The 14,575-nt window shown below is 40.2% G+C and overlaps 1 long non-coding RNA gene across 1 annotated transcript; it reads right to left on the bottom strand.

Moving 5' to 3' along the window:
• Window positions 1-1,039: 1,039 nt before the first annotated feature.
• LOC121110937 lies at window positions 1,040-1,797 on the bottom strand. Its single transcript, XR_005860368.1, has 2 exons — window positions 1,742-1,797; window positions 1,040-1,129 (listed from the first exon to the last, which is right to left on the bottom strand). It is a non-coding gene; the product is annotated as an uncharacterized LOC121110937 (long non-coding RNA).
• Window positions 1,798-14,575: the final 12,778 nt, after the last annotated feature.

The following is a 14,575-nucleotide window of genomic DNA, read 5'->3' as shown; positions in this document are numbered from 1 at the left end:
TCACCTCAGGGCTTTGGGATGTAACCAACAGCAGCTGCGGCTGAGCTGTCAGCATTGCAGTGCGGGGGGGCAGAGGCACACTGTGGGACTGCGTCACATTTACCACCTCAGTAAAACTGAGTTATTCTGAAAACAAAATAATAATAATAAAAAAAAAAACAAAAAACCTGACCAACTAAGTTACCAATTTTAAATAGAGAGGCTCTGAGTGCTTCTCATTTAAAAAAAAAAAAAAAAAAAAAAAAGGTGGGGGTGGGGAAAGAGGTCTGCAACATGTGTTTCTCCACCCACAACGCACCCTTTCCCCCCAGGGCAGGTTTCTCCTCCAGCAAACCTCCCTGGTCCCCGCCGTGCTCGAGGTAGTCCTCTCTGTGCTCCCGCAGCTCTTACCTCAGAGGTACAAGATGTTAATGTCTGCTTCCCATTCTTCCCAAGAATAACTCTAAGTGGTGCACTAGGGGGCTTTCTGACAGAAGTTCAGCTAACCGGGCGTTGTGAGGGCACACCCGCCTTCTCAGGCCCTGCACGTGTTCAGTCGCTCTGAGGGAAAGCCCGACTCCTCCTGAGGGGCGCACGTGAGGCTGCAGCCGCAAGGCGGGAAAAGCTCTGTCTCCCTTTCTGCCGCCCAGGCGCTATAAAGTACAGAGTAAATCGCAGAAAAGCGTGTGAGGTTTGTGCTTTTCCCCTCTGTACATTGAAAGAATTGCTTGGGGTCGATGGACTGACGTGGCTTGCCAGATATTTTGTGTGACTTGTTTTTTGTGGAAATGCCAGAGGGATCGTGGACAGTGTGCCTCATAGGGGGAATATGCTAAGGATAGTCTTAAAATCTAACTTCCCTCCCTGTGTGCCGGGAGGATTGATGTTTCCTCAGGAGGCGAGGAGCTGCCTGAATATGAATTTGTTTTCACACTCGCTGGTGAGCAAGAAAGGTTCTCCCATCACCTGGCAGAGGCAGCTGTGCTCTGCTCCTTCTCCTCAGCTGCAGCTCGCTGGCACGTTTTCCAGATGCCTTCTTCAGTCAGTGACCACCATTTTGTTTCTAATGCCTCTGGTCAGCCTGAGCTCCTTGAAGCCATCTTGCTGTAAGTGACTGTAGCATTCTGCGATGGGGCTGTGCATGTCCTGGCTTGTTACCACATGCAGCGAAGAGAAAGTGGCAAGGTAAGCGTTTGGCAGTTCTGTACTCTGTTCTGGTAAAAACGTCTGTCTGTGATGCTGGCCTGTGTGAGCTGAACATTCCAGGCCTGTGTTTATTTTCTATGTCTGTTGCATGTATTGACACTGCCCATTGCAGTTCTGTTTGTTCTGCTCTACAAATGTGATGGCAATCTGACTGAATTTAATGGCAGTTTTTACTGCAGTGTGTTTATAATTGGTTGTGAACATTGAGGCATCTCAAAAACCCCCCACCAAACTAACTTGGTAAATGCTGGGTTTACCAACAAGTTCTGTCATCTAGCAAAGTTTTTTGTTGTATTGTACAGCTGTTTATAACCTGAAGGACACTACATCCTCGTTGTGAACAGAACCCTCATCTGGTCTTGTTTCTTTACTTTGTTTTGAGTCTAAAGCTTCTTCATATATAGATACAGTTGATCAAGCTGAATTCTATTATGTGATGGCTATATACATATATATATAATTTTCTGGCTTGCTCAACCATTGGTTATCATTTTCCTTAAATTCTTTGCTGTAATTTATTTGAAATTAAATATCCTCTTCTTTAAAATGGACTTACCTGTGAGATGTCAAAAAGCCTCATTTGCAACTTAAATCAAGCATTCTAAGGTGCTGTGTTCTCTTGAGATCTAGGTAAAAATTAGAAAATGGAGTAATGTACGTTTAAAAAAAAATACTTTTTGTTTTATAGACCAGTCTAAAAGGTAAACATGTTCTTTCTATGGAATTCAGGATTCTAAGCATGTTTATAATCTCTGGTTTCACCTTTATATCAAGGAATCCAATATAATTGTAAATGTTTACTCTTAGGTAAGTTTCCAGGACTTCAGTTCCGCAATCAATACATAGTATGTTTACACATTGCTAGCACTCAGTGAGTCACCATTTAGTATTTGCATTCAGTGATGGATATTAATCATGCGAGATTGTGATGTCTCTTCAAGTTCCGTTCAGTTTTCTAATGCTACTGGTCTAACAACCAAGTGTATCTCATCTTGTACCTATTATATGTCCAGAGAATTTCGTTAGACTTCTGTAAATTTTGTTAGAAAGAGTATATTGGAGCCACTGTAGCAGAGCAGGTGTGGAGAGAGCATCTGCTTGGCATCTTTTGGCAGTACTTTTGGGTAGTTGCTTCAACTGCTTGTGGGAGAGCTTTAAGAGTAAAGGTGATGTGTGAGATAAGAACTGATTAAAAGAGGGTGTTTTTTTGTTTGTTTGTTTGTTTTAAATACTCAGTAGGTATTACTGGTTAATATACGGTCTCTGGATCTAAGCAAGTTCCCCACTTATATTTAAAAATAAAGGATTCTGGGGGTGGGGTGTGTGTGTAGAATATTATGCTATTTAATATTGTTGGTTATCAGGTTTATCTAGGCAACTAAATATTTGATTTACCCATTGAAGAGACTCTGTAGTTGGAAGTAGCTCTTATGAGGTTTATGAGGATGGAAACATTGTTTTTTTCTTACAGCACAACAGTAAGTTAATATCCAGGGGCCATTAAAAAAAAATCACTTTATTTTTGATGTGTTGATGAACTTTTAATATTTTTCTCATGAAGATCTATCTATGTAAGTATTATTGAATGATCTAAATCTTCTAAAATTGCTGTTAATTTTGAATTTCAATTCAGCATGTCTCTTATTGATTCCTGTTTTCATAATTTTCACTTTTATTTCCTTCTTATTACTAATGCTAGAAATAAAAGTAGTGGGTAAGTAAAAAATGTCTGAGAGTCACAAAGTGGCTGAGATAGAAAGGAACTTCTGGGTCTGTCTCACCCAACCCCTGCTCAAGCAGAGATACCCAAGTACACCATGTTCAGGTGTCTTCTGAGTATCTCCAAGAGACTTCACAGACTCCGAACTGTTTTTCAGTTTATGCCTATTGCCTCTTGACCTGTTACCAGGGAGCACTGAGCAGAGCCTGGCTCCGTCCTCTCTGCACTCTCCCTTCAGGTATCTATATACATTGATTAGATCCACCCTGATTCTTTGAATAGTCTCAGCCTTTCGTTGTAGTGAGATGCTCCAGTCTCTTAGTCATCCTTGTGACCCTTCATTGGGCGCTTCTAATGTGTAATGTATGTCTGGTACTGAGGAGCCACTACTCATGGGCTGTTTTATCAGAGCTGAGGGAAAGCATCATCTCTTTTGAGCTGCTGGCAACACTCTCCTAATGCAGCACAGAGTACTGTTAGCCATCTTAGCAAGGGCACATAACCCAGCTATGTTTGTCTTTGGTCTCCACCCGCATCCCCATGTTGGTTTCTGCCTGACTGCTTTGTAGCTGAGTGACCCCTACCATCTGCTGGTACCACCCAGGTTTGTTCCTCCCCAGATGAAGGACTTCACTTGTTGAAATTCATTAGGTTTCTGCCAGCTCATTTCTTCAGCCTGTCCATGTCCCCGTGGGTGGCAGCAGGATCCTCTGGTGTATCAACCACTCTTCCCAATTTGGGCCCTCTGCAAACTTGCTGAGGATGTACTCTGTCCCATTGTCCAGATCATTAATGAAGATGTTAAACAGCATTCCCTGGAAACTTCCCTCAGACAAAGCACCAAACTCTCTCCCTATATGTCAGGTATTCTGGCCGGATTTAATTATTTAATGTTTTTTTGATTTGTTTGCATATCTCCAGGCAATTGTATCTGTATTCTTTGGTAAATGTAACAAAAATAGTTACTTAAAGAGAGTTACTACCATTGTCTAATAACTATTGGTTGTTCAAATAGTTGAAAATATTTCTTTATATTTTTTTCCTTTATTTTTATTTATTTATTAATTTGTTTGTTTGTGATCTTCCCTTCCTGCTGTCTGAGGCCACGACTTCTGGCCGAGATCCCATCCCAGCAATACTCCCTCAGCTTTCTCCTCTCCTCATCCTTCTTCTGTGCCAAGGTTTCCCTTATTCTGGACCATATAAAAATACTAGATGCACTGCTACCTCCTGCTGCCCAAGTGCTTAGTGCAGATGAAACAGAGAAGAAAGGACTGCAGTCTCTGGGAGGCTACTGATTAGAAAAATGCTGATGTCTCTAGGCCAAGGCAGTCAGAGATGGTAGGAAGCATTCTGCAGGAGGTCCAGTCCTAGTGATCTTCTGCAGAGCTTGCTCTAGATTCCTAGATCTAAAATCGTGGAATCCGGAGACTATTTCCATTTTAATGCATGTGTTTTTCCTGCAAGGGCTGAAGTGCTTTGACTTAATAGTAATATGCATTATTTGCTTTGGAGTTGCATGACAAGGTGACTACTGCTTTAGGGTTGGTTGTTATTCAGTCTCTGTATATTCCCTTATATTTTGCTGTTAACATCCACTGCCGCCTACCTGCCCCTTAATACTTCCTAAGCAGCCTTTGATTAACACTGTTCTGTCAGTCAAGAAGAGACTTACTTGAAACTTATTAGATTTCTTGCACCACCCCAAACAAGAGCATAAGAGAGGAAAAGCAAGTACTGGAACTGCATCTGGTTTGTTCTACTGATTACTTCGAGTCAGGACCTTTGTTTCTCAGTGTACTCCTAACAGCCATTTGCCAACATAAATTGACTACCTTCTTTGCACAAATCTGTAGAGTAGAAAACTAGATACGGTCTCAGTGTTATTTTATTCACCTTGAAGATCTATTGCCCTGAATGAGTGGCTGCTTTATCAACATCAAAAACAGACTAATTATAAAGCTGTCTTCTTCCAGTACCCTGCTTCTGTGCTCTTCTGCTGTCCGTGTAGTTTTAGTGTTGTCTCTGCTGTGTGGGCCTTTGTGTAGGCTGTTTGGGCACCGGAGATCTGCAGCCATTTCTCCTGAGAGAAACGCTATGCTCACAGAAAATAGTTCCTGCATCTTTATGTGTGGTAATAACTTTGAGGAAGTGTTGATCATTTTGAGATTTGTCCTTTTAGAGCAAAAGGAGGATTGGCAGCTATACTGAATAATAATATTTACAAACGGTAACCTGCTATCACGTTTCTTTGGGATCTGTTTGCAACAAAAGTTGCCATCATTACAGTACAGCACAATATCTGAACTTGTATAAATGTGAAGGCCAGGATGGAAAGAATCAAATTTGGTGGGTACTACTCTCTCTGAAAAATATGTAATACTGTACTTGTGCTTCCTCTTTGTAAAAAGAAAACCCTGAAATGGCAGGAATAGGTGACCTGGCCTGTCAAATAGGGAGTTAATCTGGAAAAAAAATGTATCATTAAGCACAGTAAATTGCTTACAATGTAAAGGAGCAGGAAGGAGATATTTTTACAGTTCTGGTCTGTTGAGTACAAGATAAATAGGCAACTAAATTATACTTAGTGACACTTCAGATATACATTAGCTCATGTGGTTGGGGGCTTTTCACTTCTGCATGAAAGGCTTGGATAGAACTTCTACTTACTGAGAAGCCTGGGAGAGGAATGTCACTGTACCACAGGAATTCATGGGAAGATGGCATCTTCAGCAATTTGAAATCAAAGAATGGAAATATATAGATAACCTCCTACTAATCATTTTTCTTTTTCTGTGATCAGAAGTCAAAATGATTTGATAAATGGTTTCTTGCAGCCAGTATAATAGCAAAATTTTCACTAGTTTGGCTATATGTAAAAGTTTTCCAGTTTCCCTCACTGTGGGACCGGAAATCCGTTTTATGGTACAGAAAGTCCGTGTGCTCTGGCAGGTCTGCAGTTTAAACTTGATTGCCCACCCAGAACTCCCTATTGAAATCCTTCAGGGAGACTTGGCTGCTTCTGCATTGTGCATACACACTACTGTCCATTAATTGATTAATATTGCTTCATTTATAAAGTTCTGTAGCAGAAGTGACATTTGTATGGTTGCATTTAGATGGTGCTTGAAATATTGTTGAGTACAGAATGGCTGTCACATCTGACAGCACAGTTACAACATTACCCATATTTTATATGCAATTGTGAAAACTGATTTGGGAATTTCTGAGTTGGAAAGCCAAAAATTATTTTTCTTCGATCTGTGTGCAAATTAATTACAGAGAGGAATAAAAAATGGTTCTCACTTCTGTCTTTGAAAGCAACATATATTAGGCAAGCTCTACTGCTTCGTGGGAGTTGCTCACTGGATTTACAATGGCTTAGCACAGCTACATTTATCTAGTTGTGAATGTATATTTATGCATGTGAATACATTGCAGTTGATGATGCAAGAACTGCAGAAACATGACTGGTATGTTTCTGATGAATAGTAAGCAACAGGCTGCTGTGTATGTCGCTGGCTGCTGAAGAGCAGGTGTGCCTAATGATAGGTGCTTGGATTGCTTTGAATTCCTGCTTGTATATGAATGAGGAAGTTATCTGTAGAAATCTCATCACCAAATCATTATCTTCAGTGAATTTACCTTATTTAATCTGGGTTTATCCATAATTAATCAGGCCGTAAAAGGAAACAGCTGGAAAAAAAAAGATTTTTTTCACTTTGCCCTAATTATTTTTGAGAATACAAAATTTCCATGAAAGTTGGACTCGGGTTCATGAGAAGGACACAGCTCTGTAAGTCTCATGCTGTAGGGATTGTCTGGGTCAGAGACACTTGGTCTTCCTTCCTGCAGGAGCTCTCTAGTTGTTGCAGAGCTGTACCTCCAGATGAAGGAGCCATGGGAGGAATTCAGCAGACTGCAGAATCAAAAAGGATGAGAAGGAGATCAACTGGGTCTTCTCTGTGACCCATAAGCATCAAGAGCCTGGCCCTTCAACTGCAGTCAGGGAATAGGACAGCCTATGTCTATGAATTTGGAAGGTGGAAATTCCCGTTGCGTCCAAGGCTGGAAGCTCATGACTTCTCACACCAGGAGGAAGGCTCCTGGTTTGCTAGAAGTAAGTGTTAAGTGGGCATAGCTAGAAACTCCTTATTTCAGGAGTCAAAGGAGAGAGGATCAGCTAACCTGATTTATTTTCTTTAGAGAGGCTTGCTTCTTGCATTTGGGATGTTGTGGATAAACTTCCAAGGCTTATCTCACTCTGACTGCTATGCACCACTGCTCTTCCATGTAGGTGCCACGCTGACAGGGGTAACCTAGGAAGTATCAGTTGAGACTAAACATATGTGGAACAGTGGCCAAGGGCATGCAAACAAGCTGATGTTGTCCATTATCCTGCTGCAGAGAGAAAGGAGGGATCTGAGGAGGACTAGATGGGTCCTACGTGTTAACAGTTGCGCTGTTGATGTTCTTTTTTCCCAGAATGGTTAATCAGCCCAAAGGAAAGGATGGTAGCTTTCCCATTTATTGACTTTATATCAACTACTGAATTAAAGTAGTATGTTTCTTGTAGAATGACTCTTAAACCTGTTCGGGATGTCATGAGAAATTGGTCATTCAAATAAAGAGGCAGCTGTAGTCTACAAATTCCAATACAATTTCTGTCTGTAGGGAAGTATTATTTTGCAGGAAAGAAACATATGTGACTACTAGTAGAATAGAGATGCTAATTTGTTTGATATGGAGTCAGAGATTGCCTTGAAAAGCTGCTAGCAGACTGTCATTGTCAGATAAAAAGAAAAACTTCAGACAAGTGATGTCATTTAAGCAAAGCATATTCATGAACTAAGTTTCGTGTCTGTTTCTTCAGTGCCTGAAAAGTTTCTGTTCTGAAGCAGCAAGATGATTTTTACAGAACTCACTAAAACCTGCTTTTGTAGCTTTTTGTGAAAGAAGCTTTTTGAGCTTCTGTAGTGATTATTAAGAGCTAAGGAATACTTTGGAAAGAATACCCAACTGACCATCTTTTCCTTGTTACCTTTCAAACACTGGACAATAATGCTGTCATGGTGAATTTTTAAGGTGCTCATCTGAAAATCGAAGAAAACGTTTGTAATGCTATTTAGACAGAATGAGACACGTTCTAGACAATTGGATAGTTCTGAGTAATGAAAAGCTGTGTACCTATGATATGTTGTATACACCATTGTATGGGGATAAGTAGTTCCTGTGTTATTTTTTTCACAGTTTGAGCATGTCTTTCATGATATTTGGCTAGCTTCCAGAAACCTACTCTTAAACTTTAAATATCAGGTCTTGTGTAGCTTTCTACTTGTTCATAAATTAAAGCTTTTGTTGCAAGGTGTAGGCTGCATAAAGAATGTCAGCTAGAAACATGGCTTGGGTTTTAATACAGTATGCTTTTAGTCTGCGGGTGAGTCATTCCTTTCTGTCATTTTAGGAGATTAAAAGCAACAGTAGCTATCTGAAGTTGATATTGAGACAGGGTTTTAACCTTTTCCCCATGTATTCTATTCCTTTAACAGTTAGCAAACATTCTGCAATCTTGGAGTCTGATAGGATAAGATTCTTCACTTTTCCCCTTAGCCATCATCGCCCTCTAGTCTGCAAAGTACGATTTAATGCAGAGAGAGGGGAAAAAAAGGAAGTAAAAGAATTGTACGTGTTTTCACATTGATTAAATTTTGTGAATAAACTCTTGCTGTGTGTACAGTCTGAGTAAACGTGCTCTATGTGACAGGCTTTTATGGAAAATGGGAACTACTTCTCCCTTGTCAAGAGATGCAGCAGACCTACAAATCCCCCCCTTGTTTATCAGAGCTTGAAATTCAGGTAAAAGCATTTACAAGAAGCTCCCAAGCATTGGCCAGAAAGCAGCCCTACTGCACCTAGGAGAGACAGGTCTCAGATTTTTCTCAATGTGTAATTGATTCTTGGAATGAAAGGGCAGGTATTTGTCTGAATCAAGCAAGGCGTTCTGCATGCTTCCTTAGCATATGAGGGGAAAAAGAAGACAGTTTTGCAGCACCTGCAAAATGTAAATTTCTGTCAGTAAGAACTGACTCATTATCTGTAAATTAGAAACTGTTTTAATTTTTAAATTTCCATTAAAGCAGATCAGAATTTTAATTGTAGGTGATATTTCTAAGTAATAATACTATTCTGATATTCTTAACTGTTCGTGGTCTAATGAGGCCAGTAATCCTCATCAGTGTAGCATTTTTCTATGCAGTGGCTGTTTGGAAATAATAAAAAGAATGCAGGAGAAGATGGAAAGGATCTTTTTAATGCAGTTCTTATAACAACTCATAACAGACTAGCAAAATTGCTGTTCATGATGTTAAGCAATGCCAGGCAATCTGTTCTGAGACAGAGAATAACTTCAATTTTTTAACTGATGGGAACGTTTGGCATTTGAAGTTGCCAGACTATACGTATGTTGTCATCAGATAAATTCTCATGCTTGAATATTTTCTGCCCACTGAATAACTTGTGACTGAAAATAAATTTGAAGATCACCAGTTTTCTCAAATAAGTTACTTAGAAATACAGTCCTGGTGCTTCCTGGGGCATCTGGGAGGTGAAAAGAGTTCTATACTGTTTCCTGCTCACATTACAGTGAAAAAATTTTGAACTATAAAAGCAGGAGTAATTCTGAAGAGTTATTCTGGAAACTGTACCTGTATTCACGCATTTGGAGGCAGCTTAGAACAAACTTTAAGTCCTAAGTTCGTAGTGAACTTCACGTAGCACCAAACCAGAGAAGGCAAAGAACACGACTGTATTCTTGTTATTTCATTCTTCTGCAAAACAGGAAGTACTAAACTTGAACAGATCTCCCTGTTTAAATCTTGAAACCAGTATACTGAAAGAGGAGCTTACCTGTAAGTTATTAACTTGTTCTGTTTTAATTGGTCCCAGTGTGAGGTCTCTGACTTCTAAGGTGGCAAGCAAGCAACAGGTGCAGCAGTCTGCTACAAAGTTGTCTTTGTGTCATTGCCTTTCCATGTTCCTTTGAGATCAGCTACATTGCTTTCTTTGACAACTCACAACCAGAGCTAGTTCTGCACACTTGTACTACTTCTAATTTTCCCTTATTTTGTAATTACAGTGTCATTGCATGGTAGCAGAGCTCCTACCCCTCTGGAATTGCCACTGTGTTGCTGCTTCAGGCATATCATGGTTCCAGAAAGTAAAATCCATGCTAGTTTCCCTCTGTGAGTAGCAGTTCTTTCTTATTTTGGAGCAAAGTCAGTCTCACCTTTAACAAACATTGCAGGGGATTTTCACCACCAGCATTATTTACTTTGACGGCTCCCTTTTTCTTTCAGAGCCCTGCTGTCGTTTCCTGGGAAACAGTTACCCCATATGTATCTGCCTACTATGTCAGGCACAAGTAGAAACTTAAAACATTCCAGTCGTCGTTCCCTTGTGTATCTGGGGCAAAAATACACTCAATTAACTTTAATGCTGTAATTCTCAAGAAAACACTCCATGTTAGGTCATGAACGTGATCTCAATGAACACCAATTAGTTGCTTTGTGGCAGTAAATCTGGATGACAAATCATTGCACGGAGGAAGTGTCTACAAAGCTTAAATCTGGAAACTTGGAAAGGCCGTATTTGAAAGTCATCCTGTTACTCATATTTCAAGGAAGTCTGTGTAATCTGGCTTTTCCTAATGGTAGTACTCTGGAATAACTTCCTGAGGCAAGCTGTTTGTAGCAGACTCCCAGCAGTTCTATGACTGTGGAACTGTGAACAATGCCAGGAGAGAAAGTTGGTTAATAAGTTACAGTGCCCTCGGCTTAGGTTATTGTGAGTGACCTGGATCATGGTGTGTGCTGTACAATGTAGTAGTTCGTAGTGTCTTGTTCTGAGTGCCTACTTTGAAGTACACTGGATATATGCAGTCAGAAGCCAATGGGAAACCAGCAGCTCTTGTATATTACTGCAGAAAAGTAAATAGCAAACTTTCAGAGTTCACAGGCTGTTTTATTGCTTGTTTTTTCTCCAGGGTTTTGGAATTTGATCAGTACAATTGGCTGACAGAGGAGCTAATTAGAGGTCACAGAGGGCATGAGACTGGCAACTGTCATCCTATTAAGGGAACAAACTTGTGTCTGTATTCTTTTGTCTTGCACGAGAGTACAGGGAGCAAATGATGATGAAGGCAGGCTGATATTGCTACTTGCAGATTTCCTGCCCTTTTCCCCCTTTCCTTGGTCAGTGAATTCCTACCAGAGAAAGGTCAATTTCCTGTGCAGTGTCTCTATTTTTTCAGCCCCACCCTAAGTAGGCAGTGAATTTTGACAGGATACTGCTGCTTAATATTTATGCAAATAGTTTTATCTTTGGAACAATGTGTAAAGGCTCTCTGCTTACTTACACTTTCCCACAGCGCAAGGGAGGAGAGTGCTGGTAGTTTCACTCTTTATGTCAAGAAATGAAGACCTGAGCTCTCCAGTGGAACCTGTTGACATTACTGCTGGAGAGAGAGCTTCCTACAAAACTGTTTCTGAAAATGGTACCTATTGGGAAGGAATTTATCTTTTCAGTAGGAAAACACTTAAAATATTCCATTCAAGCTCCTCCTTTCCCTACTAATCAGTTACATCTCCATATTTCTGACACAACTAATGGTCTGCTGAAGCTAAGGCTTCATCTACAGTGACTCTTTTGGTATTTTTTCTGGTAAACCTTTTATCCATCATTAGTTATCACGTGTGCTCTCTTGTTTCGTGAGATGTGAATTGCAGGTGAGGTAGCTGCTAGATGTGAATGCTGGAGCACATCAGGTGGGGGACATGGATTAGTCAGCACGATGGAGATGGGTTGATGGTTAGACTAGATTATTTCCAGCCTTTATGATTTTGTGGAGGTGTTTGATGTGGGTTCTGGGAGATTGGATGCCATACTGGGAAAAACATCATTCTTCTAAATTTTATGGCTTAGAAATAAGGATATAATTTCAGATGTGCAGCGTATTTCCCCACATCAGTTCATCTTTAAAAATCACATTCCCAGTCTGAGCTCATGGAAGGTGAAGTAAAGAAGGTTAGCTTAAGTGACAGTATAAATTGCAGAATTTATTGTGTAGATTAGAATGCCATATAAATTACTCTGTTTTACCTGCAGCTCTGCTAAGTCAATTTAACCTGTCGCATAGCATCTGTTCTTTGGTGGCAGGCAGGGGAGAGGTGGAAGAGCATAATGGACAAGTGGTGGCAGAAAAGCTGCCTATGGAGCGAACACAGTCACAGTGAGAAGCTGGGAGCAGCTGCTGCAGTGAGCCCAGTGTCACAGTGAATCAGTGAACTGCGCAGAGCTATTCACAGTGAACCACTGTGCTTATGAATTACACTTGAAGGTCCCTGAGGCACTGGTAGTTCCTATTCAGCACAGCTGAAGGTCCCAGCCCTTGCCTCTGCCTGCGCAGTGGGTCCAGTGAGTTTGCAGCTTGCAGACAGAAGCCAGGGTAGGGTGCTTGCAGGAGAATTTGCACGTTTTTGAGCTGGGAACCTGTTTGGGCTTTGAGAAATGTTCTTTTAAGTAGCTGAGCTCTGGAGCCAGGAAGTCTGGGGAGGAGTTGCAGATAAACCTGTTCTGGTATGCGGAGACAGGTGGAGCTGATTGGTTGGTCGAGCACCTTTAGCCTGGAATGATCTTTAGACATCACAGAAAACATTTTCTCTCTAACCCAGTAGTGAAATGGTGTCTCAGTGTGGTGAAAAATAGTCCTGACAGAGTCCTGCCTTCTAAGGCATTATATTCTGTCAACTAATGCTGCAGATGACATTTTCATATTACTGTCAAAACAGTTTTGTATTGTTGCTCCTCAGATTTATATAGCTTGTGTACTCCATACCTGATATAACTATGTATTAGTGGTGGGTAAATATTCTTTCCAGAATGAAGGAGTTATTCCTAGCATGAAATACACATTTTTATTTTTAACTTTCCTTCTTTCTTTCTTGATGTTTGCTGTAATATTTCTAAGCAAAAGTAATGGCTGCACATAGTTCTAGCGAAGGAGTTCCAGATATCTGGAAAAAAAAAAAGATAGTATGTAAGTGGATTTCATTGAAAATCTGCAGGAATATGCACATATTGGCCTGTAAAGCAAGAAAGCCACCTGGGAACTACCTAGAAAATACTTGTATCAGCTTGATTTATTAGTCCTGCATAACGTTGAGGTATAATAAGCAAAAAACTTCATTTCAGCTGTGTGCATTCAGCTTTGAAAATCCATTTCCTTAGGTGTGTGCCGTCAGATTGATTCTTTATTGTACAGTCCCCCTCCCTAGAGATCTTTAAAAGCCACCTGGATGTGGCTCTTGCTGGGCAACTTGCTCTGGGTGGCGCTGCTTGAGCAGGGGCTGTACCAGAGGGCCATACCCATCTCAACTATTCTGTGATTACTGTTTCAAAATTGTTCCAGTGTTGTAACACAGAGTGCTCTCTGGAGGTTTGCATCATATCAAATTTAGATGCAAGTATTAATGCAAAATGTTTCGCTTGAAAGTGTGGGTTGAAAGCATGGTTCTGCCACATTCTTTTTGGTTCAGTCTGGTTTGCTAGTTTACTTTTATGCTCTTTCAGGAGATTTGGCAGATCCTGGTCTTCACAACCTTAGCCATTGGATTGATTTGATGTGAATTCATTTGAATGGATCTAGAACAGCATTGTCCAATGGTTATTTTAAGATGGTTTTGCGTACTTTTATAATTCCAGTAATTTCTCTGATTGAGCTGTGACATAGGAAATCTAAATTTGTTAAATCTGAGATCATACAAGATGTGCTGATCTTCACCAGGTTCTGGATATAAAGGGCACTAAGATAAAGCAGTGTGTGTTTGGTGTTTAAGCAGTGCTGTGGAATAGCTCCTGAATATTGCTGGAACACAGTGAGGTCACCTCGCTGTCAAGACAGTATTTATTCATAATGTTTGGCTTGGTCTCCCTCTGACATCATTTCCAAGTACCAAGATGCAGGATAAAACATCTAAATTCTAAGGGCCTCAGGAAAGGAAGTCCACTGGTGTCAGTGAATGTGATAGCTGTTGAAACTAAACAATGCAGGTGAGGCACTGGATTGTAAATTCAGGATGCAAAGTGTATGAAGGTGTGAACAAAACCAGGGCCCTTTAAGGGGTGCTAACTTGCAGTTAGCTTTTTTTTTTCTAAGTGTTGATTACAAGAGTGATTTAGGAGTATGACCTCTCCTCAACCAAGCATATTTCTTCCTTTTTCACTCTTTTTCATTATGGACTGAATAGAGAGGTTGTACAGAACATCTCTAAAGTTTGTTTTGTAGTAAAGCAAACAGGAGATAGCAGACCAATGATTTTGCAATGCTGCAGAAGTATGGCTTTACGTACAATATGTCAACAGAATATCATTTAATAATTACAATACAGTATATTTAAGGTACTGTATAATTAGTGTATTAATATTATATTACTAATGATGGTATTACAGTATATTACTTAATTGTAATGTACAGGACAACACCTAGAACATGTTAAAGAATCTCTAGCTGCCAGCTAAAAGAAACCTGAGATACAGGTCCTGAGAGGATGTATTGAGAAAGTTATGTCATTTTCACATACAAAAAAATGTTTTCTACATTTTTCTTTACTCTAT

Source organism: Gallus gallus, chromosome 5, assembly GCF_016699485.2.
Source record: "Gallus gallus isolate bGalGal1 chromosome 5, bGalGal1.mat.broiler.GRCg7b, whole genome shotgun sequence".
Taxonomy (NCBI): Eukaryota; Metazoa; Chordata; class Aves; order Galliformes; family Phasianidae; genus Gallus; species Gallus gallus.
Note: the sequence above shows the minus strand (reverse complement) of the source record. Positions and strands in the feature narration are given on the sequence as shown.